The 23,841-nt window shown below is 35.0% G+C and overlaps 1 protein-coding gene across 12 annotated transcripts in view; it reads left to right on the top strand.

Annotated features, from left to right (window-relative positions):
- Positions 1-3,521: 3,521 nt before the first annotated feature.
- The window catches only part of BAZ2B (bromodomain adjacent to zinc finger domain, 2B), a 203,641-nt gene continuing 183,321 nt past the window's right edge, over positions 3,522-23,841 (top strand). For 5 of the 12 annotated variants that reach the window (XM_010858992.1, XM_010858997.1, XM_010858995.1 and 2 more), the window contains exon 1: positions 3,523-5,443. The gene's annotated coding sequence lies outside the window, so the exon portion shown is untranslated. Of the gene's footprint in view, positions 5,444-23,841 lie in introns of all 12 variants that reach the window. The other 7 variants (XR_826954.1, XR_826955.1, XM_010858993.1 and 4 more) reach the window with 2 other exon arrangements.

Here is a 23,841-nt window from a genome sequence, read left to right on the forward strand (position 1 = left end):
GATACGTTAACAGTGCTGATGGAAGCAGAACACTTGGAATTTACATTAAAATTAAATGTGATGAATAAAAAGCAATATGGTATAATATTATAGTCTTCATTTTGCTTTACCAAAGTTCCAAAATCTAAAGGACAGAAATACTGACAAGGTCAAGAAAAATGAAAGCAAGAACAAATGATGCAAAAAGAAAATGACACTGAGGTCTTGGTTTAATACATATGTATTCCAGGTTGATGGTTGATTTCATTAGCAAATCTCATTGTTATGCAATGTCTGTTCTTCTGCAGCAAAATGAATATTGTATTTTTACAGGCTCTGTGTGTATCTATTATGTTACAATAAATGAAAAATATATATATATACACACCTATTTTTTTTATACCCTTTCCAGTTTACTCTTTTCAGTTTGTCCTTTAGGAAAAGAAAGAAAATTGAATTATATTCTTCCTTTTGTTGTCAAATTTATTCAAAGCGTTTCAGTTTATAATATAGATATATTTCCTACTTTTGTTCCCTGAAATAAACAGTTGTGAGGCAGTTAATAATGTACCATTTAAATTATCCTATAACTTTTTAAATGAATATATCTTGATTGATTTAAGCTGATAATTAATTATGATGTTAACCATATGCTCTCTAACATATTTTTAATGTTTAGGATGGGTTTTTTTTATCGCAAAAAAAAATACTAAGCAAGTTGTACATATTTTGCCAAATGTACATACTGCTATCTTTTCCAATATCAAAAAGTATATGTTTAGATTTCTATAGTTAGAATTAAATTTTCATAAAATAGGAAATTCAGAAATAACAGATTTCAGTGACTCCACCTAGGAAGAGTTCATTTAATCAGGGAAGAGACTGCATGACTCTTATGCAGTTATGTATATGAGTTCAAATATGGATCAAACTGTACTGGACACAACTCATTTAATTTTAGTCGTTTTGAGGTTTGACAATGATTTACAAAATCTATTTGGTTTTTAGTAGTGTTCTCAAAAGTTGTCACAACTAAGAATCCATTGTCAAGCTTGAAAATAGAAAAGCCAAAGTTTTGATGTAACATGAGTTGATTGTATATCATTTAGAAATTGCCTATATAGTAAAAATTGACTGGCTCATTTGATGCAATCCTAATAAATACCTTCTTTATGTTAGACAAGCATGAGCTGTTACAGATATGTACAGGAGTTTTCAATGTATCAACCTAAGTTAATTTTTACTTAGAATATTTGCATTTTATTGTTCACAATGGGTAATATAAAGCAAGAAATTTTAAAATCTAGTAAGGGCGATCCCTAAAATAATTGGAGAGTAATATAGAGCTAAATCTTGTGAAGAAAGAAGGTTTTCTGGGATCAGATAGTGAAGCTCTGTGAGAGGGCGTCCTGAAAGTAATGCGATCTAAGCTGATAGTGTGGTAAGGAAGCAGTGGGAAACAGCATAAACAAGCTGGTAGATAAGAGCACATACCCTTGGCATCTTTGGAAGACAGAGAAGAGACCAATCCAAAATTAACGGAATATATTTGCTCCTACTTATTTACCCCAGTGCTTTTTGTATCCTTGTTAAATTTTAATAGTATTCAGTCCAGATATACTGTATATTGAGGTGCTACCATTGCAGAACTTGTTCAATTTTGTATAATAAAATGGGAAATATGAAATTGCTCTTATATTAATTTTAGTCTTCCCCCACCAATAATAGACAAAGTAAATGCTGTAAAATTATACAAAGATTCACACTCTATAATAAATTGTTATAAATTTCTCAGACTAACTGAGAAAATAGGAACCTAGAAGCTCTAAGTCAGATTTCTGTACCACAGTTACAAATACCAAACTGAGGAGGAATAAAAATCGTCAGAGACTGCGGCCCAGGCTGTTGAATTGATCAGGATCATAGAAGGTCACTAAAGAGAAAGCAAGGAACTGCTTTAAATTAAAAAGAGATCCCTAAGTGTCTAGACCTTTCTACCAGGGTCTTCTCTTTGATCGAGAACCACCATCATCAAGCATGTCCATTTTATGTACTCATCCAGCAGATAAATCTGAATTTAGAAAATGAAATATGAATTTGAAATATGAAAACAGACTGTGAATTTAACAAAAGATCTTGGGGATTGTTAGTGTTTTTTTAGAGATTCTACCTAGATAAATAGCAGAAACTTTCCTGTTAAGATGGCACATTTTCTGGGTAACTTTTCATCGTGTTATGATTTTAGCTTGCCCTGAAGAAAGGTTGAAAGGAGTGTCATATGAAATTTGTTCAATTTCTGTAAAGATGCTCTTGAGAAAATTATTGTTTTGTCCAGTGTTGCATCACTGAAAAGTATGAAGACGTTTCTCTTGATTCTAAGTACTAGGAAAAGCCTTGGTGCTTATTTGTAAAGTGAAGTTTTTACACAGTCAGAGTTTTATAATTTGATCTTATTTCCTGCTTCACTTGGATTGCTAGGAAGCTCAGAGCTGAGCTACCCACATCTGAAGGTTGTGCAAGACCTTATGACAGGCATTTGTGTGTTCTAGCTTTACTTTGTGTTTCATCCTTCTTGCTTCCCTTTATTCATATTAATTTGTTTTTTGAAAGCATTCTGTTTTATTCATCATATGTCTTTAAGTCATCTTAGTTTAGAATAGATAGGATATAAATAATTATGGAAAGCTTCTTTATTGCTGGTAGAATGTAAGCAAGTAGAAGTAGGAGCTCTTGTCCCCTTCCCTGTCTTTCATTTTCATTTTGCGTGGATTTTTTAAGTCATGGAAGACTAATCTCTGTGGTTTCTTAGACCTTCCAGGGGCAAGGGCATCCTTTCTGAAGATTTTTCTCTGTGCAGAGCTACCAGGTGTAGCTCTTTGTGTCAAGTGTACTCTACAAAGAGTGCCTGACTGAAAGAACAAGTAGGGTTGAAATGTATCTAGAGGAGCGAAAGGTTTCCTTTTCTCACATTAGCTCAGAGGGGGTCTTTTTCTAACACAAAGGGTATCATGTTTGCCCTGGTTTCTGTCCTTGGCCTTTCAACTGAATTATAAACTGTTAACACCAAAATTTCCTGACATTTGATAAAAGCTGCGTTGAATGAAACAAAATTTCAAATTTATTTTCTTTACTTCAGTATTTTAATTTCCTTATCTTTTAAATTTGACCCATTCAGTTCAGTTCAGTCGCTCAGTCGTGTCCGATTCTTTGCAACCCCATGAATCCCAGCACGCCAGGCCTCCCTGTCCATCACCAACTCCCGGAGTTCACTCAGACTCACGTCCATCGAGTCAGTGATGCCATCCAGCCATCTCATCCTCTGTCGTCCCCTTCTCCTCCTGCCCTCAATCTTTCCCAGCATCAGGGTCTTTTCAAATGAGTCAGCTTTTCGTATCAGGTGGCCAAAGTATTGGAGTTTCAGCTTCAACATCAGTCCTGCCAATGAACACCCAGGACTGATCTCCTTTAGGATGGACTGGTTGGATTTCCTTGCAGTCCAAGGGACTCTCAAGAGTCTTCTCCAACATCACACTTCAAAAGCATCAATTCTTCAGCGCTCAGTTTTCTTTATAGTCCAACTCTCACATCCATACATGACCACTGGAAAAACCATTATGAGAAACTAAAATAGTCATGGGTCTTTATAATAGTTGAAATAATAAGTTTCTAATTTAAAATTTTGTTTTGTTTCCATATATGAATTACATAGTCAAAGCTCCTATTTAGTAAGAATTATTAATATATCTCAAATTATTTATGAAGGAAATAGGGCTATGTTTTACATTCCAGGTGGTTAACAGGATATTTGAATTATTTAATTGGACCAGGAAATTCAGCTGAAACTTTTAACTTCTTAGTTGTAATTTTTTGAAAATTTGGTGTTTGTTTCATGCTTCATCATAGTAAAGATGGTAGTTAGCAACTTGTTGTTTAGTATTAGTTTAGCACTGTTTAGCATTAATGTTGTTCAGTATTAAATATGTACTCCTTTCAAATGATATATATTAAATATTTGTAATGTGACCTATTCTCATATTTTGTATTATTAGTTTAGTTTTATCTTCTTGGGTGTTCTTTTTGTTGTCATTGATTTTGTTATCACTTTGTTTTGTTTTCTGTTCGTCAATACATTAAAGTTTTATTTTGCAAATATAATAAATATACACCTGATTTAAGTTATATAATTTAATACTGTGATTATATTACTGTGAATCGGTTGTTAAGGGCTCTTTGCATTAAAATTAAATGATACTGTGTTAATAGTTAGGACACGGAGGGTGTCTGAACAAAGTATTTTAAACATAAATGTAGATTAAAAAAAAAACCTCTCCATATTCTTAAATTAGTGAATTGGTTTATCATTTTGATGGATTGTGTTTGCTTTATACCCTTAGTTAATTTAAGTCAGTCTTCATTTAACTACACTAGAAATTTCAGAGAGTGAAAAAGTAATTTGGGGGGAAAAACTAAGGACAGAGAAACAAATTTCAAGCTCACCACATATATTTTTAAATACTTACAGATAATATTTTAGATTTTGTTTTCTTTTTAAAATGTGAGTTTTAAGTGATGCAAGAAATAGCTTCAAGTTATGTAAAGTTTCAATTCATATATTGAGATTTTTTCCTTGGACTGCTACATGAATTACAGTTTTACTTTGCAAGAGCTTGTCTTAAATTATAACTCAGAAACTTTATCTTTTTTGTTGAAAGAGTTGAAACTTAAAAACTTACTCCTTATTTAGCAGGTTTTTAAACACTTAATCCTAGGTTTTTTGTTTTTTTAAAGAGAAAACCTTGTTAGCTAGCGTTGCCTTGTTTTTAAATTTACCTGCCAAGCAGTAATTTTTAAAACCTGCTTAAACAGGTTTGTTTATCAAGGATTCCTTATTGTAACTCTGTGCCTTCGCATGTCAGGAATAAACCCTCCTTTAAAAAAAAGGAAGATAGAATTCTTTATGTCTTGACACTAATTAAAATTAAGAAAAGAAAAATTATTTGAGACATCAACCTCACCTGGCTTAGTTTTGTCACGTGAGCTTTCACGTTTACTGGTGATCTAAGTGCTCCACCTGCCTTTCAGTTTGTTTACCAGGAAATCAAGATGTGTAAACTGCAGGAAGTACTATTTGACCCTCTCCGACAGTATCTCATTACAATAATTGCTAATCTCTGAATAAGACAGCCATGTTTTGTGAGTAACTGAGAGAGAGAGGTTGTGTTAGGTAGATTTTAGGTGTTTCAACAAATAAAGCATTGTAAATGCTTGCTTGGATTATGTTTTCATGATAGCTTTAGATAAAAGACATATGGTGACCTTTGGGGTCAGCAAAGCTAGGACACAATAGTAGGTATTCTTTCATGCCTTTTAACTGAAAAATATCACGGCTTGTTGTTTTGGAGTGCTGTCACTGCTCTGAATCGAAAGGATAATGGCTACTTCCTGATTAAATCCACTCTCCACAGTAAGCTGTTAATGTTATACTGTATGTCTTTTTCTCCTGTAAATGCAATAGTGTTTGGTGCTTTCTTTACTTTTTATCATTGTCTTTCAGTAGATATATCTGTTGTAAATATATCCTGAAGTTGAAGTTTATAATTAGAGTAGAAAGTACTGTTTTAAGTTTGGATTTTTTTTTTTTTAATGAAAAAGTATTTTTGTTTGGTATTAAATCCAATCTTCTCATATACTTATTGTAGATTTTGGATAAAGAATTTAGCTTTTAAAAAAGATATTGAAGTGATAAATTATATTAAGCTGTCACTTTCTTGGCACTCGAAGCAAAATTTAAAAAACAACTTATGTAGTAAGTCAGATTCATTTGTTTAGGGAATATTTGGATAAACTAATTTATTTTTACTTAATATATTTCATAAATCTATTTAAATATATTGTCACAACTATTGATAATTGTTTTAATGATTAAGTTAAATTATTTTAAAATTAATTATGAGATCCTTGTGATGTAAAAACAATATTAAGTACTCAGAATATAAGAAGGGGAATAATGAGCTGCTTAGTTTTAATCCTAAAGCTGGCAGTCACTCCATCTGTGTTCTTGGGACAATTATTTAAACTGCTTACCTCAGTTTTCTTGTCTACTGTTCATATGTGTGCTAAGTAAAATGTGTTTTTTTTTCCTTTATGGTAGTACAAACTGTAAAGAAAATGATTATCCATAAGATTTTATAAAACAGACAACTGACTCTGAGTATATAGTAGGAAAATAGTACACAAGGAAATATAGAAAAATTATTTCTATTGTAAAATAATGGAAAATAAACTTTAAAATAAATACCAAGTTATTATCTTTTTAATTTCAACAAAACTGTAATTTTTGCTAAATCCATAATATAACATTACCAGAGGATTCTATACATTGTTGGATACATGGCTGAAATGAGAAATGGAGAGCCTGGAGGTGATTTAGTGAAGAGTCACAAATACACTTAATTATTTATCTTTTTCTCTCAAGTCTTATTTCTGGAAATGAGATTATTCAGAGTAGAGGGAAGAAAGTATGTATACATTATAGGCCTATAAGTATATAGTTCATCTAAATAGTAAAATGTTTTATTTTTAAACTTTAGTATTAAGTATCCTGATTATATAAAAAATACTATGAAATTGTTAAACATTGAAGGCTACTATTGAAGATGGTCATAGAACCTAACATTCAGAACTAGTTTTAAAATATTCTGAGATAATGTAATTAAGTTTCGTTGAGAGAATTAAGGTACCTTCTTTTGCAAAATGCATATCACAGATATTTTAAGTAACCTGGTGATTTATGTTATTGGTACATTCTAAGGAAATTCTAAAGATTATATTTAATGACTATTCTAGCTTAGTCAAGTTATTGAAGTAGGACTTATAGGAGGGCATCTACTTTAATTTGTAATAACAACTAATAGATGTCACTTATTGAATGCATAATATGTGCAAACTACTGGACTAATTTTTGGTAGGAAAGGCAAACTTTTACCTTTACCCTCTTAGAGTTCTGTTTTGCTGGGCCTGAGAATTAAATTGGTATAAGATAGATCAACAGGAGGAAAAAGCATACATATTTATAATACAAATTTTATGTGAAATGAGAGTCTGCAAAAGGAATGAAGACCAAGGAAATGGTGAAATATTCTGGTTTTATGTTAAGTTGAACAAAGAAAGGCAGTTATGGGAAAGTAACTATGTGGGGAGACTAAAGGAAGATAAGAATTATTTTAACAAGGTCTGTTTGTTGAGAATTCTCTCAGTCTCAACTTTTTATCCTTGATGGTGAGAGTGTTACTTTCCTTCTGGTATAGGAAGGACATCTTTCATATAGTACTTTGATTTCCTGCTTTTAAGAAAAAGAAAGAAGGTCAGAGTGTTTTTCTGTATTTGCTAGTTTTTCAAGTGCCTTAACTCAAAACAGTCAAAATGCCAGAGCAGTGTATTCTGAAGAAGCGTATTCTGAATTCTATTATCAAATTATTTTACAGTCAAGAAAATTGCATGAGGTATAGGTAACCATCATTATCCCCATTTTTACTGATAAGGAAACAGTTTTAGAGAATTGAAATGATTTCATCAATGTCTTTTAGCTAATAAGTGCCAGAGCAAGACCAAAAAATCTAACAGAATCCATAAAGAACTCAGTCTTCAGTGTCATGCCTTTAAGCATGTTTATATTTCACACATAATAAAGGTGCTAAAGACTTTGATTTAGATACGTTTTTTTCATCAGTTTATCAAATGTTAGGATCCTTACTGTCAAACACTATAAGGAAATTCTCTGATAGTAATGGAAAGCAAAATAAATCCCTAGTTTCAAGAAACTTACAGTTTAGTTGATTTGAAGGGGCAAAAATATAACAGGCTATTACAATACAATGCGATAACTGATATAATAGGGATAAATTCAAGATACTAAAGGTGACATAAAGAAGTATCTAATGTTTCCTTTTATTTATATATTTAATATATATTTTGGGGTGCTGTTCTAGGGATATAAACGTAAATAAAACTTGCAAAGGTCTGTGCTCTTGGGGGACGTGTACTGGAGGTGGAATCGACAGTAAGCATAATAAATAAGTATGTAGCATGTTTGAACGTGACAAGTATTATGGAGGGAAGAAAAAGTAGGTAAGAGAAAGGGTAAGAATGCTGTGGTGTGATGGGTAGGTTGATTTTTGAGCAAAGATCAAGGAAGTTAATTATGCAGATATCTTAAGAGCCTTCCAAGTAGAGGGCTCAAGGCAAAAGCATGCCTGGTGTGTTCAGAGTAATGAACAAAGCCCAGTGTGACTGAAGTAGAGTGAGCTAGAAACCAGAGTAGGCGGATATGACAGAGATAATTGGGGCTTTACAGAGCGCCATAGGCACTTTAAAGAGCCATTGCAGGGCTTTCAGTAAATCTGGCTTATATTTTTAAAGGATCACTCCAGTTGCTATGTTGAGAATGGACTATAGGGAGGCACTGACCACCAGCTAGAAGGCTTTTACAGTAATCTGATTGAAAGTAGTGGCTTAGATAAGGCTGGTAGTAGTTAAATTCTGGATGCTTTTAAGGTACACCGAGAAGTGTACCTTATTTGATGGATTGTTTGTGGGATATGAGGAAAAGAGAAGGCAAGATGACTCCAGGATTTTTTGCTGAGCCTCTAGAAGGATGGTGTTGCCATCAATTGTGAGATGGGGATGGTTTTCATAAGGAGCAAGTTTGTGATGTAGTGGAAGATCAGGAGTTTGGTTTTAGACATGGTAGATATTATGTGTTTAATAGATACATGCCATTGGAGATTGTGGAAAGATTTTCCTGAGGAGTTATCATCTAAATTGAGGCTAAAGAATGAATTGATGGTGATTTATGATGAACATGAGAGCATTGTTTATACACTTAAATGAAATTTGGCTTTTTCTACTTTACATATTTACAAACTGGAGTAACATCTAAACATCTAAAGAGTAGTAACATTTAAAAGTAACAAATTGTTTATTTTAGCAAAATTATTCTAAGTAGTTAAGTTTTCGGAATATTTCAGTAGCTGCTATATCCAGGAGTTGCACTGGGTGCTTTTACATATATTGATTCTCACCGTTGTGCTGTAAGGTAAATTGTATTTCCATTTTACATTTGGAGAAACTGAGTCTGAAGGAGATTGGCACATTAATATTAGGTGATGCATCTGGATTCAAATGTAGGTCTTTAGATTATATTTCCCATGCTTCTTATTTTTAAGTTAAAAATAGGTATCCTTACTTTGCAAATTTTTAAACATTTGATTAAGGTCTCAAGGAGTTGTCTTGAAAGCATGAACTATTCTGTATTGTAGCATAATGATACCCTTGAGACATAGGGTTTGTAGATTCTTGGTCATGGAGTCAAATCAGTTGTTGGTCTTTTTTGAATTCTTATACAGCTTTCAGTACGCTATTACAGGTACTGTCTCCATTCCTAGCCCATATTCCCATGTGCAGTGCTTAATATGTGCTTAGAAATTTACAGCTGCTATCATCATCATCATCTTTATCCCTCTTCCTAGTATGCTGTGACCTTGGGAATCCCAAGCCTGTATGATCATTTGTAAATTATAAAACCTCAGAGATTAAGGGTACGTTGTTGTGTTGTTCCGTTGTGTCCGACTCTTTGCAGCACCATGGACTGCAGCATGCCGGGCTTCACTGTCCTTCACTATCTCCCAGAGTTTGCTCAAACTCACATCCATTGAGTCAGTGATGCCATCCAACCATCTCATCCTCTGTCATCCCCTTCTCCTCCTGCCTGCAATCTTTTCCAGTTTCAGGGTCTTTTCTAATGAGTCGGCTTTTCACATCAGGTGGCCAAAGTATTGGAGCTATTGGGTATTGGAGTAAAGGATATGAGGACTATGATTAATGAAGAATGAGTTTTAACGTATGTATTTTGTCTGATGGAAACCATCTTTGTTTCCTTCTCTTTATTGACTTTTCTGGGGAATTGAATTTGATAAATAGCTGTTATTTCTGACTGGAAAAGCAATATTCTCTGACATGCCAATGAGTATTTTCACTGTAAAAGTGAACATCAGCTGTTCTACTTTGATAGTGAATAGAAATATAATTGTTCATTGAAACAGATTCACTTAAGGTAATGATACCATAATTTAAAAATGTAAACCTTTTGCCTTTAGATCAAAATATAGGCTATTTCTTAAATTTTATGTGAGCTAACACTGTTTACATTTACAATTCATTTTTAAAGACGTACTTAAGAGCAAATCATTCAGATATTCTACAGGAAAGAAACATTTTAGCAAACACGTACATATTTTTAAAAAGTACCAATTAAGAAAAGAAAACCCTGCTGTGGATTAAAATAGCCTGTAAGTCTCAAAGGTCACTTTAAACATATACTAAGGACATAGGTAGAAAATTCACCTAGCCTTTGTATGTTCTGTAAATATGTAATTTTATTCTAAGTGTGCTATGTATTTCTCCAGGTTTTATGCTACTTTCCAAAGGAGTACCATATATATTCATTCTTCCTATTCCTTTCTCTAAAGTCTTCCTTCTCTTTCATCATTATACCTCAAATTCTGGCATCACCGACTCAATGGACATGACTTTGGGTGGACTCCGGGAGTTGGTGATGGACAGGGAGACCTGGTGTGCTGCGGTTCATGGGGTCACAAAGAGTCCGACACGACTGAGCGACTGAACTGAACTGAAGATCACTGTATTCATTAAATGAGATTTTTAAGTAAACAAAATCTTGGTTGGCCCCCAAACACCTTTTTTGTTATTACTAAGTTATCTGTATAACTTAATATTTTATTTACTTCTGTTCAGGACTAAATATATATATCCTGTACATTTCTACTTAGACATAAATGTATTTGTATAGATATTAGATGTATATTCCTCACCTTTTTAATCTTATTTTTTGTTTTGGATAGTATCTTTAATTTATTTGGGGAAAAAGAAAAATGATTGGTCAAATAGAAATAGAATATTCTGTTAAAAGTATCCTGCTGATCCTCTATGACCCACCTCCCAGAGTAATGGAAATAAAAGCAAAAATAAACAAATGGGCCCTAATTAAACTTAAAAGCTTTTGCACAACGAAGGAAACTATAAGCAAGGTGAAAAGACAGCCTTCAGAATGGAAGAAAATAATAGCAAATGAAGCAACTGACAAAGAATTAATATCAAAAATATACAAGCAGCTCCTGCAGCTCAATTCCAGAAAAACAAATGACCCAATCAAAAAATGGGCCAAAGAACTAAACAGACATTTCTCCAAAGAAGACATACAGGTGACTAACAAACATGAAAATATACTCAGCATCACTCAGTGTCAGAGAAATGCAAATCAAAACCACAATGAGGTACCATCTCACACCGGTCAGAATGGCTATCAAAAAGTCAACAAACAATAAATGCTGGAGAGGGTACAGAGAAAAAGCAACCCTTTTACACTGTTGGTGGGAATGCAAAGTAGTACAGCCACTGTGGAGAACCGCGTGGAGATTCCTTAAAAAAACTGGAAATAGAACTGCCATATGACCCAGCAATCCCACTGCTGGGCATACACACGAAGGAAACCAGAATTGAAAGAGACACATGTACCCCAAAGTTCATCACAGCACTGTTTACAATAGCCAGGACGTGGAAGCAACCTAGATGTCCATCAGCAGATGAATGGATAAGAAAGCTGTGGTACATATACACAATGGAATATTACTCAGCTATTAAAAACAATGCATTTGAATCAGTTCTAATGAGGTTGATGAAACTGGAGCGTATTATACAGAGCGAAAGAAGTCAGAAAGAAAAACACTGATACAGTGTATTAACACATATATATGGAATTAAGAAAGATGGTAACGATGACCCTAAATGCGAGACAGCAAAAGAGACACAGGTGTAAAGAACAGACTTTTGGACTCTGTGGGAGAAGGCAAGGGCGGGATGATTTGAGAGAATAGCATTGAAACATGTATATTATCATATGTGAAATAGATCCCCAGTCCAGGTTCGATGCATGAGACAGGGTGCTCAGGGCTGGTGCACTGGGATGACCCTGAGGGATGTGATGGGGAGGGAGGTGGGAGAGGGGTTCAGGATGGGGAACACATGTACACCCATGGCTGATTCATGTGAATGTATGTCAAAAACCACCACAGTATTATAAAGTAATTAGCCTCCAATTAAATAAACTAAAAGTATCCTGCTTCCTATTTTTAGTAGTTATAAAACTAAGACTATTACATCCTTGATTAATTGTAATGCTCAGAGAATGAATATTTGGATTATATTTTCCTTGGAATGCTTTCCTCTTAACAATTGTTATTGAAATTCTTGCATAATGTATATGTGCAAGTGTAAAATTGAGATATTTTTTGATGATTTGAAGATAACAGGGGGATTTTGGGTTCTGATTTGACAATTTCAGCTACTCCTAATCTCATTGGGGAAAATAAAGTACAGGCATTAAATAGGAGTCTTGATAATTTGAGCAACTACTCGTTTTGTAAACAGCATAATCAAATATTAAATGTGTAATAAATTTTAAAACACCAGAGATTGTTTTAAAAAGCAGGATGAAATTAATTGCTAAATGAGTGCTATAAACAAATAAAATATACTATGAATTGGTAATTAGAGAAGATGATAGAATGACCAGAGAAGGCACCTTTAAGGAAAAGGGCCCTAAGCTTCAGACATTGAAGAAGGACTTCAAACATTAATTGTGAAAACATTTTTATTGTGATATAGTTTATACACTGTGCAGTTCACCCATGTAATGTGTCCAATCCAATAGTTTTGAGTAAATTACATTATTACTTTTTTAAGTGGTGGTAAAAAAGATACCATAAAGTTGCAGTTTTAATCCCTTTTATGTCTATAATTTGTTGTCATTAATTACATTCAAAATGTTGTGCAAACATCAGCACTGTCTATTTTTAACACTTTTTCATAGCTCTAAACAGAAACTATGTAACTGTTGAACACTAACTCTCCATCCCCCTACTCACTCCCCCGATCAAGTTCAATCTACTTTCTCTCTTGATGATTTGCCTATTATAGGTACTTCATATAGGTGAAATCACATATTTTTCCTATTGTGTCACGGGTTTTTTCACTCATTATAATGTTTTCAAGGTCTGTACATGTTATAACATGTGTCAGGACTCCATTGCTCTTTAATACTCAGTCTCATTATTTATGTAAATAACTATTAATAGTATATATATAATACACATATTATATATGTGTTGTCTGTTCATCTTTTGATTTTTAAGTCTCTTTGAATTTTTTCTTTTTTGGTATATATGTGCCTTGGAGAAGAATTGCTAGTTCATGTGGTAAATTTTATGTTTAGCTTTTTGAACAATTGGCAAACTGTTTTCCATAGCAATTGCCTTATCAAGCATTAGTTTTTCTTTTATTATACTGTAGATATACACTATGTAAAAAGTTAGGCTGAATGAATATTGTCTTCAGCAAATACCATATACTTTTTTAAAAAGGAAGAAGGACAAAAAGAAAGCCATGTGTTATGCATGAGAAAATGTGTATGTTTTATATAAAGACCTAACCCATAAAGTGAATTTAATAAAATAATTAAACCTTGCAGTTGTATGTTACCCCAACATTGTTATAATATTTTAAAAACATGGTCACCATATTTCTATTTCTCAGTCCGAAGACATCTGCTATAAGTAGATAGGTACAGCTATTCCTATGAGTAATTAGTGCAATTTAGTTTATTTCTGCCCAATTTTAAGATACTTATTTTTTAGTTGCCCTTTTTTGCATTATAAAGTAAATTCACCCTTAATTATATCTAACTGGAAGGTATTCCCAATGTATGCTATTTAGAGTTTTGCCAAGAGAATGCACTTATAGCAAACACCCTCTTCCAACAACACAAGAGAAGAGTCTACACATGGACATCACCAGACGGTCAATACCGAAATCAGATTGATTACACTCTTTGCAGCCAAAGATGGAGAAGCTGTGTACAGTTAGCAAAAACAAGACCAGAGCTAACTGTGGCTCAGATCATGAACTCCTTATTGCCAAATGCAGAATTAAATTGAAGAAAGTAGGGAGAACTACTAGACCATTGAGGTATGAACTAAATCAAATCCCTTACAAATACACAATGGAAGTGACAAATAGATTCAATGGATTAGATCTGATAGAGTGCCTGATGAACTATGGATGGAGGTTCGTGACATTGTACAGGAAACAGGGATCAAAACCATCCCCAAGAAAAAGAAATGCAAAAAGGCAAAATGGTTGTCCAAGGAGGCCTTACACATAGCTGAGAAAAGACGAGAAGTGCAAGGCAAAGGAAATAGGAAAAATATACCCATTTGAATGCAGAGTTCTAAAGAATAGCAAGGAGAGATAAGAAAGCCTTCGTCAGTAATCAGTGCAAAGAAATAGAGGAAAACAATAGAATGAGAAAGACTAGAGATCTCTTCAAGAAAATTAGAGATACGAAGGGAACATTTCATGTAAAGATGGACACAATAAAGGACAGCAATGGTATGGACCTAACAGAAGCAGAAGATATTAAGAAGAGGTGGCAAGAATACACAAAAGAACTATACAAAAAAGATCTTCATGACCCAGATAACCATGATGGTGTGATCACTCACCTTGAGCCAGACATCCTGGAATGTGAAGTCAAATGGGCTTTAGAAAACATCACTACAAATAAAGCTAGTGGAGGTGATGGAATTCCAGTTGAGCTATGTCAAATCCTAAAAGATGATGCTGTGAAAGTGCTGCACTCAATGTGCCAGCAAATTTGGAAAACTCAGCAGTGATTACAGGACTGGATAAGTTCAGTTTTCATTTCAGTCCCAAAGAAAGGCAATGCCAAAGAATGTTCAAACTATCACACAATTGCACAATTGAGTGCATTTTGAGCAAAGTAGTGCTCAAAATTCTCCAACTCAGGCCTCAACAGTACGTAAACTGTGAACTTCCAGATGTTCAGTCTGGATTTAGAAAAGGCAGAGGAACCAGAGATCAAATTGCTAACATCTGCTGGATCATCGAAAAAGCAAGGGACTGCTTCATTGACTGTGCAAAACCCTTTGTGTTGATCACAACAAAATGTGGAAAATTCTGAAAGAGATGGAAATACCAGACCACCTGACCTGCCTCTTGAGATGCAGGTCAAGAAGCAACAGTTAGAACTGGACCTGGAACAACAGACTGGTTCCAAATTGGGAAAGGAGTACGTCAAGGCTATATATTGTCACCCTGCTTATTTAACTTATATGCAGAGTACACCATGCGAAATGATGGGCTGGATGAAGCACAAGCTGGAATCAAGATTGCCAGGAGAAATATCAGTAACCTCAGATATGCACATGACACCACCCTTATGGCAGAAAGTGAAGAAGAAATAGTCTCTTGATGAAAGTGAAAGAGGAAGGGGAAAAAGTTGGCTTAAAATTCAACATTGAGAAAACTAAGATCATGGCATCCACTCCTATCACTTCATGGCAAGTAGATGGGGAAACAGTGGAAACAGTGAGAGACTTAATTTTGGGGGGCTCCAAAATCACTGCAGATGGTGACTGCAGCCAGGAAATTTAAAGATGCTTGCTCCTTGGAAGAAAAGCTATGACCAACCTAGATAGCATATTAAAAAGCAGAGACATTACTTTGCCGACAAAGGTCCAAAGTTATGTATGGATATGAGAGTTGAACTATAAAGAAAGCTGAGTGCTGAAAAATTGATGCTTTTGAGCTGTAGCATTGGAGAAGACTCTTGAGAGTCCCCTGGTCTGCAAGGAAATCAAACCAGTCAATCCTAAAGGAAATCAGTCCTGAATATTTATTGGAAGGAATGATGCTGAAGCTGAAACTCCAGTACTTTGGCCACCTGATGCAAAGAACTGACTCGGTGGAAAATACCCTGATGCTGGAAAGATTGAAGGCAAGAGAAGAAGGGGACTGCAGAGGATGAGATGGTTGGATGACATCACCAACTCGATGATCATGAGTTTGAATAAGCTCCGGGAGTTGGTGATGGGCAGGGATGCCTGGTGTCATGCAGTTCATGGAACTGCAAAGAGTTGGACACAGCAGAGTGACTGAACTGACTGACTGACTGATGGTATTTAGTCCTTTTTATGTGTTTACTTCATATAGGCTATCGTTTCATATTTTATAAGTCTTAGACAAAAGACTAGAGTTATTTCAGTTGACATTTAAAAAAAATGACTCTTAAAAGTATAGTTTCTGAAATTCAGTTAGAGTTACTAAGGTAACATTTACGTATCTTTTCATAGTTCAGTGAGAGACCACTAAGCCAAAAGATTATGGCACAGACTTGATGAGATCATATGACCCAGGAAATGGGAAGCAATGCTGAGATAGGGAAGCTTTTTGACCTAATTACAAATTTCCCTAGGAATGATATGTAACAACCACAAGGGGACATACAATAGTGAACTACAGTTGTGAACTCAATATGGAAATAGTAATAGCAGATACAATTGGTCATCCTGATAAGAATATTGTTTAGGATATAAGAAAGTTAGTTTCTCATCAGAGGGTGTACATGTAAATATTTGATGCATAGGGAGTTTGAAACAATTTTAAGAATATTGACACAAGATAGATCATGGAATAATTTTATTTCCTTTGTTCAAACCTCTGAGGCAAATTCCTTAATATTGATTTGAGCTTAGTGAGTCTTTACACACCTAAGTAGGAAGCAAGAACAAGGTTGTAGAATGTCTAAATTATCAACAAAAGCTACACTTAGGGAGGAACCTTTAGGAAATAATTTTACACTTAGTTAAAACTCAAAATACAATAATAGTCTGTTGGTACAGAATTGTAGTAGACTTAAAACTTTGAATACTATACTGAAAATTCATTAGATAAACTATTTTAAATTTTTCTTAATGTGACATTATTGAGCTACTAAGAAAGTAAAGAATTTAAAGGGATCAAAAACTATGTGAAATAGAAAATTTATGGAGGGGTATTAGAAGATATAACCATCAAATCAGAGAAATGAGGACAAATGAAAAGTTGATTGTTAGTGACAGCACTTAGAGTAGAATCAGGTGGGTTCAAAATCCGGATCATGACTAACAATTACACGTCTGTCCCTCTTATGGGTCCTTAATAATTGTTGTTGACTTTGGAGTGATAGATTAAAGGAAATGTAGCCCTTATTGGTCATTTTTCTTCTTTAGAAGCTGAAATAAACAGTTTAGGTACTTATTAACAAAAGAAGTTGCTGCTGCTGCTGCTGCTGCTAAGTCGCTTCAGTCATGTCCAACTCTGTGCGACCCCATGGATGGCAGCCCACCAGGCTCCACTGTCCCTGGGATTCTCCATGCAAGAACACTGGAGTGGGTTGCCATTTCCTTCTCCAATGCATGAAAGTGAAAAGTGAAAGTGAAGTCACTCAGTCGTGTCCAACTCTTAGCGACCCCATGGACTGTAGCCCACCAGGCTCCCCCAGCCATGGGATTTTCCAGGCAAGAGTACTGGAGTGGGGTGCCATTGCCTTCTCTGATTAACAAAAGTTATTCTACATAAAAAGTTTATAAGTAGTAAGGAGAGACTTTTTAAATCTTCAGTTTCTCATTATTTTAAACTGATTGGCAATTAGTGATAGATATTAATGCAGAATTCCTCATTTGTAAAACTGAAATAATAATGCCGGATCTCCCTACTTCAAGATTTGTCCTTAAGGTAAAAATTAGAATATATGTGCATACTTTTTTGGGTCAGTTATCAAGTTCTATATACGTTTCAATGATTATTATACATTTTCATTCAAAGCGTTTTGTTAAAGTCTTACATTCCAGGTTTTAAGGTTGTAAAGACGATAAGCAGTAGGCCCTGCTTCTCAACGATCTCACAGTGTGGTAAGAAGTGGTATATCAAAACAGAAAATTGCTGTATAGTACAGTGCTTTAATTAGGGACTATATGAGAGCAACTAGAAAGAAGTACCTAAGACTTGCTCACTGAATTAGAATGGTTCCCCATAGTTGGTAATATATGAGATGAGACCTAGAATATGTATAGGAGTTTAACAGGGAATAAAGGAAGAACATTTGAGGGAAGTGAACACCAAGTACCAAATACTATGTGCCACGGATGCTTGGGAAACCATAGAGTACTGGGGAAATGGTGAGAAGTTTAGTTATTAATACTTAGTGTATGAGAAGAGAGTAAGATCAAAAATAAAGTCCCAGGCCTCATTAAGAAGAGCTTTTTTATGTCAGAGGACCTGGGATTTTATCATATATTTCATATGGAGATAATGAAAGATTTTTAAGTGGGAATGTGGCAGGATCAGATTTTTATATTAAAAGATTACCATTAAAATAAATAGGATTGAAGAAGCAGAGGAACCTCTTAGAAGGCTCTTGCAGTATTTCCAATAAGAACTGATTTAGTATTATACTAAGATGATGGTGGGAATAAAGAGAAAATATTTAGGAATTAATAAGCAGAAAATAATAAATATAATTTGTGGTTTAGAATCTCAGGCTTAGTTATCTCTATAAAATCCCTCTACTATAAAAATCTGGGAATTCCCTGGTGGCTCAGATGGTAAAGCATCTGCCTACAATGTGGAAGACCCCGGTGCAATCCCTGGGTTGGGAAGATCCCCTGAAGAAGGAAATGGCAACCCACTCCAGTACTCTTGCCTGGAAAATCCCATGGACGTAGGAGCCTTGTCAGCTACAGTCCATGGGGCCGCAAAGAGTCAGACATGACTGAGCGACTTCACTTTCATTCTATACTTTCTTTCTTTTCATTATAAAAATCTAGCTAGTCACGTGACTACTGGAATTAAGTTGTGGAGCAAGTCTGGTAACTTATGAATTTATATGTTGGATAAACCTGTTGGTTCCTAAACTGAATGAATGTAACTTTAGGAATTTTAGTTAAAAAAAATTCCTTCTGTATCTATATCTATACATCTATAGAGAGGGGGAGAGAGAGGGGACAGTGAGGAGAAGAAGTGAGATAGAGGGGAGAGAGGGAGAGATGCAAAGTTAACTAAATGGTTGCGTACCTGAATTTGATTGTGAAACGTGAAAGGTCATACTAGGGGCATTTCTATATTTAGTCTTGAATACAGAGGCTACAATGAGAACACTGATTTTAAGATTTTGATAAAGAATATATTAAGTCATAAGAGCATTTTATGAACATGATATCCAAATGCTTTTTTAATATATCATCTTTATGGATGTATAGTTCGTATATCATACAATTCACCCATTTAAAATATGTAATTCTGTTTTAAGTATATTCACAGCATTGTCCACCATTATCAGAGTCAACTAAAACATTTTCATCATCCCCCAAAAGAAACCCAGTACCTATTAACAGTCACCTCCCATTGTTCCTCAGCATTCCCAACCCAAGGCAACTGTGAATCTACTTTCTGTCTTAATGGATTTACCTTTCCAGGACATTTCATATAAGTGGAATCACACAATATGTGGTCCTTTATAACTGGTTTCTTTCACTTAGTATAACATCTTCAAGCTTCTCCCATGTTGTAGCACATATCAATATTTCATTCTCCAGTCCCATCACTTCATGGCAAATAGATGGGGAAACAATGCAAACAGTGATAGACTTTATCTTCTTAAATACCAAAATCACTGCAGATGGTGACTGCACCCATGAAATTAAAAGACACTGGCTCCTTGGAAGAAAAGCTATGACCAACCTAGACAGCATATTAAAAAGCAGAGACATTACTTTGCCAACAAGGGTCTGTCTAGTCAAAGCTATGGTTTTTCCAGTAGTCATATATGAATGTGAGCGTTGAACCATAAAGAAGGCTGAGCACTGAAGGATTGATGCTTTTGAGCTGTGGTGTTGGAGAAGACTCTTGAGAGTCCCTTGGACTGCAAGGAGATCCAACCAGTCCATCCTAAAGGAAATCAGTCCTGAATATTCATTGGAAGGCCTGATGCTGAAGCTGAAACTCTAATACTTTGGCCACCTGATGCGAAGAACTGACTCCTTAGAAAGACCCTGATGCTGGGAAAGATTGAGAGCAAGAGAAGAAGGGGACTGCAGAGGATGAGATGGTTGGATGGCAGCATCAACTCAATGGACATGAATTTGAGCAACCTCCAGGTGTTGGTGATGGACAGGGGAGCCTGGTGTGCTGCAGTCCATGGGTTTGCAAAGAGTCGGACATGACTGAGCAACTGAACTGAATATTTCATTGCATACATATACCATATTTTGTTTACCAGTTTATAGTCATTTGGATTATTTCCACATTTTGTACAAGGTTTTGTGTGGACATAATATTTTAATTTCTCTGGTGTGTATAATTAGGAAAAAAATTGCTGGGTCATCTGGCAACTCCCAAACATTCTAAACTTTTGAACATTTGAAGTGGAATATTCAGATGAGCATTTAACGTGCAGACAGTTTTGTAGTTTAAATAGGTATATATGGTTCTATCGTTGTACTACATTTATTTTAGTAATCAGTGAGTTATTGCTGTGTGTGTGTGTGTGCGTGTGTGTATGTGTGTGTGTTAGTCACTCAGTCATGTCCAACTCTTTTCAACCCAATGGATGGTAGCCCACCAAGCTACCCTGTCCATGGAATTCTTCAAGTAAGAATACTGTAGTGGGTTGCATTGCCCTCTCCAGGGGATCTTTCTGACCCAGGAATTGAACCTGTATCTCCTCTGTCTCCTGCATTATAGTCAGATTCTTTACCCACTGAGCCATGGGGGAAGCCCAAGCTATTTATAAAGGAGATACTTAAAAATTTTTTTATGACTTTAATGTTTATTTTTAGAATGATCTTATTAATTGAGTTGGTAATTTGTTTTACTTTGTAGAAATACTCAAGAAATTGGCTTATACTTGTATTTATTTTATCATTACGTTTAACAGCTAAATGACATTTTCATATTTTTTTTACAGGTCATGTTTGGGATATATATTTGGTGTTGTTTAGTTGCTAAGTTGTGTCTGATTATTTTGCGACCTCATGGACTGTAACCTGCCATGCCCCTCTGTCTATAGGACTTCCCAGGCAGGAATACTGCAGTAAGTTGCCATTTCCTTCTCCAGAGGATCATCCCAACCCAAGGATCCACCCTGCATCTCCTGATTGGCAGGTGGATTCTTTACCACTGAGCCACCTGGGAAACCCAGGATGGGCTCAGAGCCTTGTATTATGAATAAATAGTTAAATTCTCTCTGAGCAATATTATGAAGGATCTTGAATCTTCCAAATGAAAAATTAGGAGTATTATTATTTTAATATATTGGCCTGTCAGTATATTAAGAAATAGACAAATTGTATGCAGTTCAGAATAATAAAAAATTAAGAGGAAAATAGAAAGATTGTATTTGGAAAGTTGTTAGTGCCTAATCTGACTAAGTTTTGTAGCTAAGAGAATGGTGTAGGGAATTATTGTAATGATTTGTGAACTTTTACAGATCATCAAAGTCATAAAGGAGAAAACTTAATCTTTAAATTACCTAATAAAAAGAGTTATAGTCTAAAGAAAATTTTTTAAATAATTAAAATTTTAAAATTATGCATTATCTTCTCAGGAAAAAGCAGTTTACTATTTTGCTTATCTAAAAACAAACCTGAAAATGTCACTGTTACCTAAAAAAAACTTTATAGTATTATTTAAAACTACAGTAATGAGAACATTCTTTTGAGAGGCAGATTGACAGGGGATACTTACTCTAGTATACTTCTTTGCCATCTATTCAGGTTTACCTGTGAAAGAAATCTGCTTGAAAATGAAAATGCTCTTGACATTTTAAACTTATTTTTACTCACATTGAATTTATGAAAGAGTATTGACTTTTATTTTTTTTATTTTTTCTTGGTATCTCTGATACCAAGACCTACCTTGGTCAGGAGATGTGCAGGATCAGTAACCAATTTTTCACCATCAAGGATCCCTTTTATTCATCCTCACAAACCCCAGATTTTTTTTTAAAGTCTCTTCAAGAAAATCAGAGTATTGACTTTTAATGAGCTGTTCTCCCACTCTTATATATTTAGTTTGAAGAAAATAAAGATATTTGCCTCTGAATTTTAGCTAAACACTTAAGAACAAAATACCAAGCAGGAAGTGTGCTAAGTATTCTCTTTACAATAGCTCTTTGAAGTAAGTGTAATTAATCCATTTTACTGATTCAGAAACTAAGACTCAACAGATGTACTGGCTATGTGTTGATTAAATAGTGAATTCATAAGGCACATAGAGAGTAGTAAAAAGTCTGTGAAATTAACAGCTTCCTGGGTAAAAGCTAAAGCGCTCTGTAGTTCAAAGATGGGAAGTTGTAGCCTAGGATTAGTCAGATATAGCTTTATACAGCTTTATAGATAAAGTGATTCTTGGGCCTGTATTTGAAGGACTGTAGTATTTAGATTGTTGGAAGAGAAAACAATATGTAAATAACATAAGATGAGCAAAGAAGACAACACAACATTTGTTACAAAGTTTTCTGCCCATCTCAGTTGCAAGTAACAGTAACCCACACAAACGCAATTAAAAGGATACCTATTTGGAAGGCTACAGAGAAATCTCAGGGAATACAGCGCAATCAAAAAGACAGACTAAGGAATAAGACCTGAGATTGGCCACACTCTTATCTACCCTCTCTCAGGACCACTCAGCAATCTGTACATCTATTCTTTCAACATTGTTTCCAACCCATGTTTCTTTAGCTTGTATATCTTTAGGGCCACAGCCTTTATGACCTACCACTCAACAACAACCTCCCTTCCTTCTATTAGTTAAGACATATGTCAGGGAGAGTCTGATTAGATCATAGCATCTTTCAGAGCCATCTAACACATAGATTTCCAGTCAGCCATTATCTCCTTGGTTCATATCTGGTTCAGACAGCCTTGACCACAGGAGTGGGGTCATAGACTGTTGAGCATCAGGATGACTGCAATAGCAAGAAATCCTGTCTGGTAATTAGATGGTCTGTGTAGAGCAAGCATGAGGGAAACAGAGGGAAATCTGAATGGGGCATGGACCTCCTACTTCCTGGGTGGGGATGAGGAGTGGAAAACTGTCATCATATAAAAATTACTTGAAGGCAAAGATGTTTTTCTTCCTGATTATTTAGTCTATCAGTGATGTTATCTCTCTCCAAAATCTTAAGCTTCCCCACTCTCTCCCTGCCCACCACTCTCATAACCCTAGCTCTTCTTTCCCACTACTTCTTCATTAATCTGATAATAAAGATGGGGAGGAATTGGACAAAAGTCTTCCACTATCTTGAGGTTAAGAGAAGACAGCAATACATGTCCTATTGTCTAACACAGGTTGAAGACATAGACATTTTATATGGTAAGTGAGAATGTAGATTTAAAATTTTTTCTTCCATATTTTAAAAATATTTTCTGAAGTTAGTAAAGGTAGCACTTATATTCTTATTTACTAGAGTAAAATTTGCAGTCATTTAGATTTGGATTAAATTATGGTGAGAATAGTGTGAAATGAAAATCTTAAAATGAAAATTATTAGATGGTGAACTCTTACAAGGGAAAGATTATGACTTACTCACTTTTATATTCTAGCAACTACACCATTCGGAGAAGGCAATGGCAACCCACTCCAGTTCTCTTGCCTGGCAAATCCCATGGACGGAGGAGCCTGGTAGGCAGCAGTCCAGGGGTCACTAGGAGTCGGACACGACTGAGTGACTTCACTTTCACTTTTTACTTTCATGCTTTAGAGAAGGAAATGGCAACCCACTCCAGTGTTCTTGCCTGGAGAATCCCAGGGATGGGGTAGCCTGGTGGGCTGCTGTCTATGGGGTTGCACAGAGTCGGACACGACTGAAGCGACTTAGCAGCAGCAGCA

This window comes from Bison bison, unplaced genomic scaffold (assembly GCF_000754665.1).
Source record: "Bison bison bison isolate TAMUID 2011002044 unplaced genomic scaffold, Bison_UMD1.0 scf7180017864452, whole genome shotgun sequence".
NCBI lineage: Eukaryota > Metazoa > Chordata > Mammalia > Artiodactyla > Bovidae > Bison > Bison bison.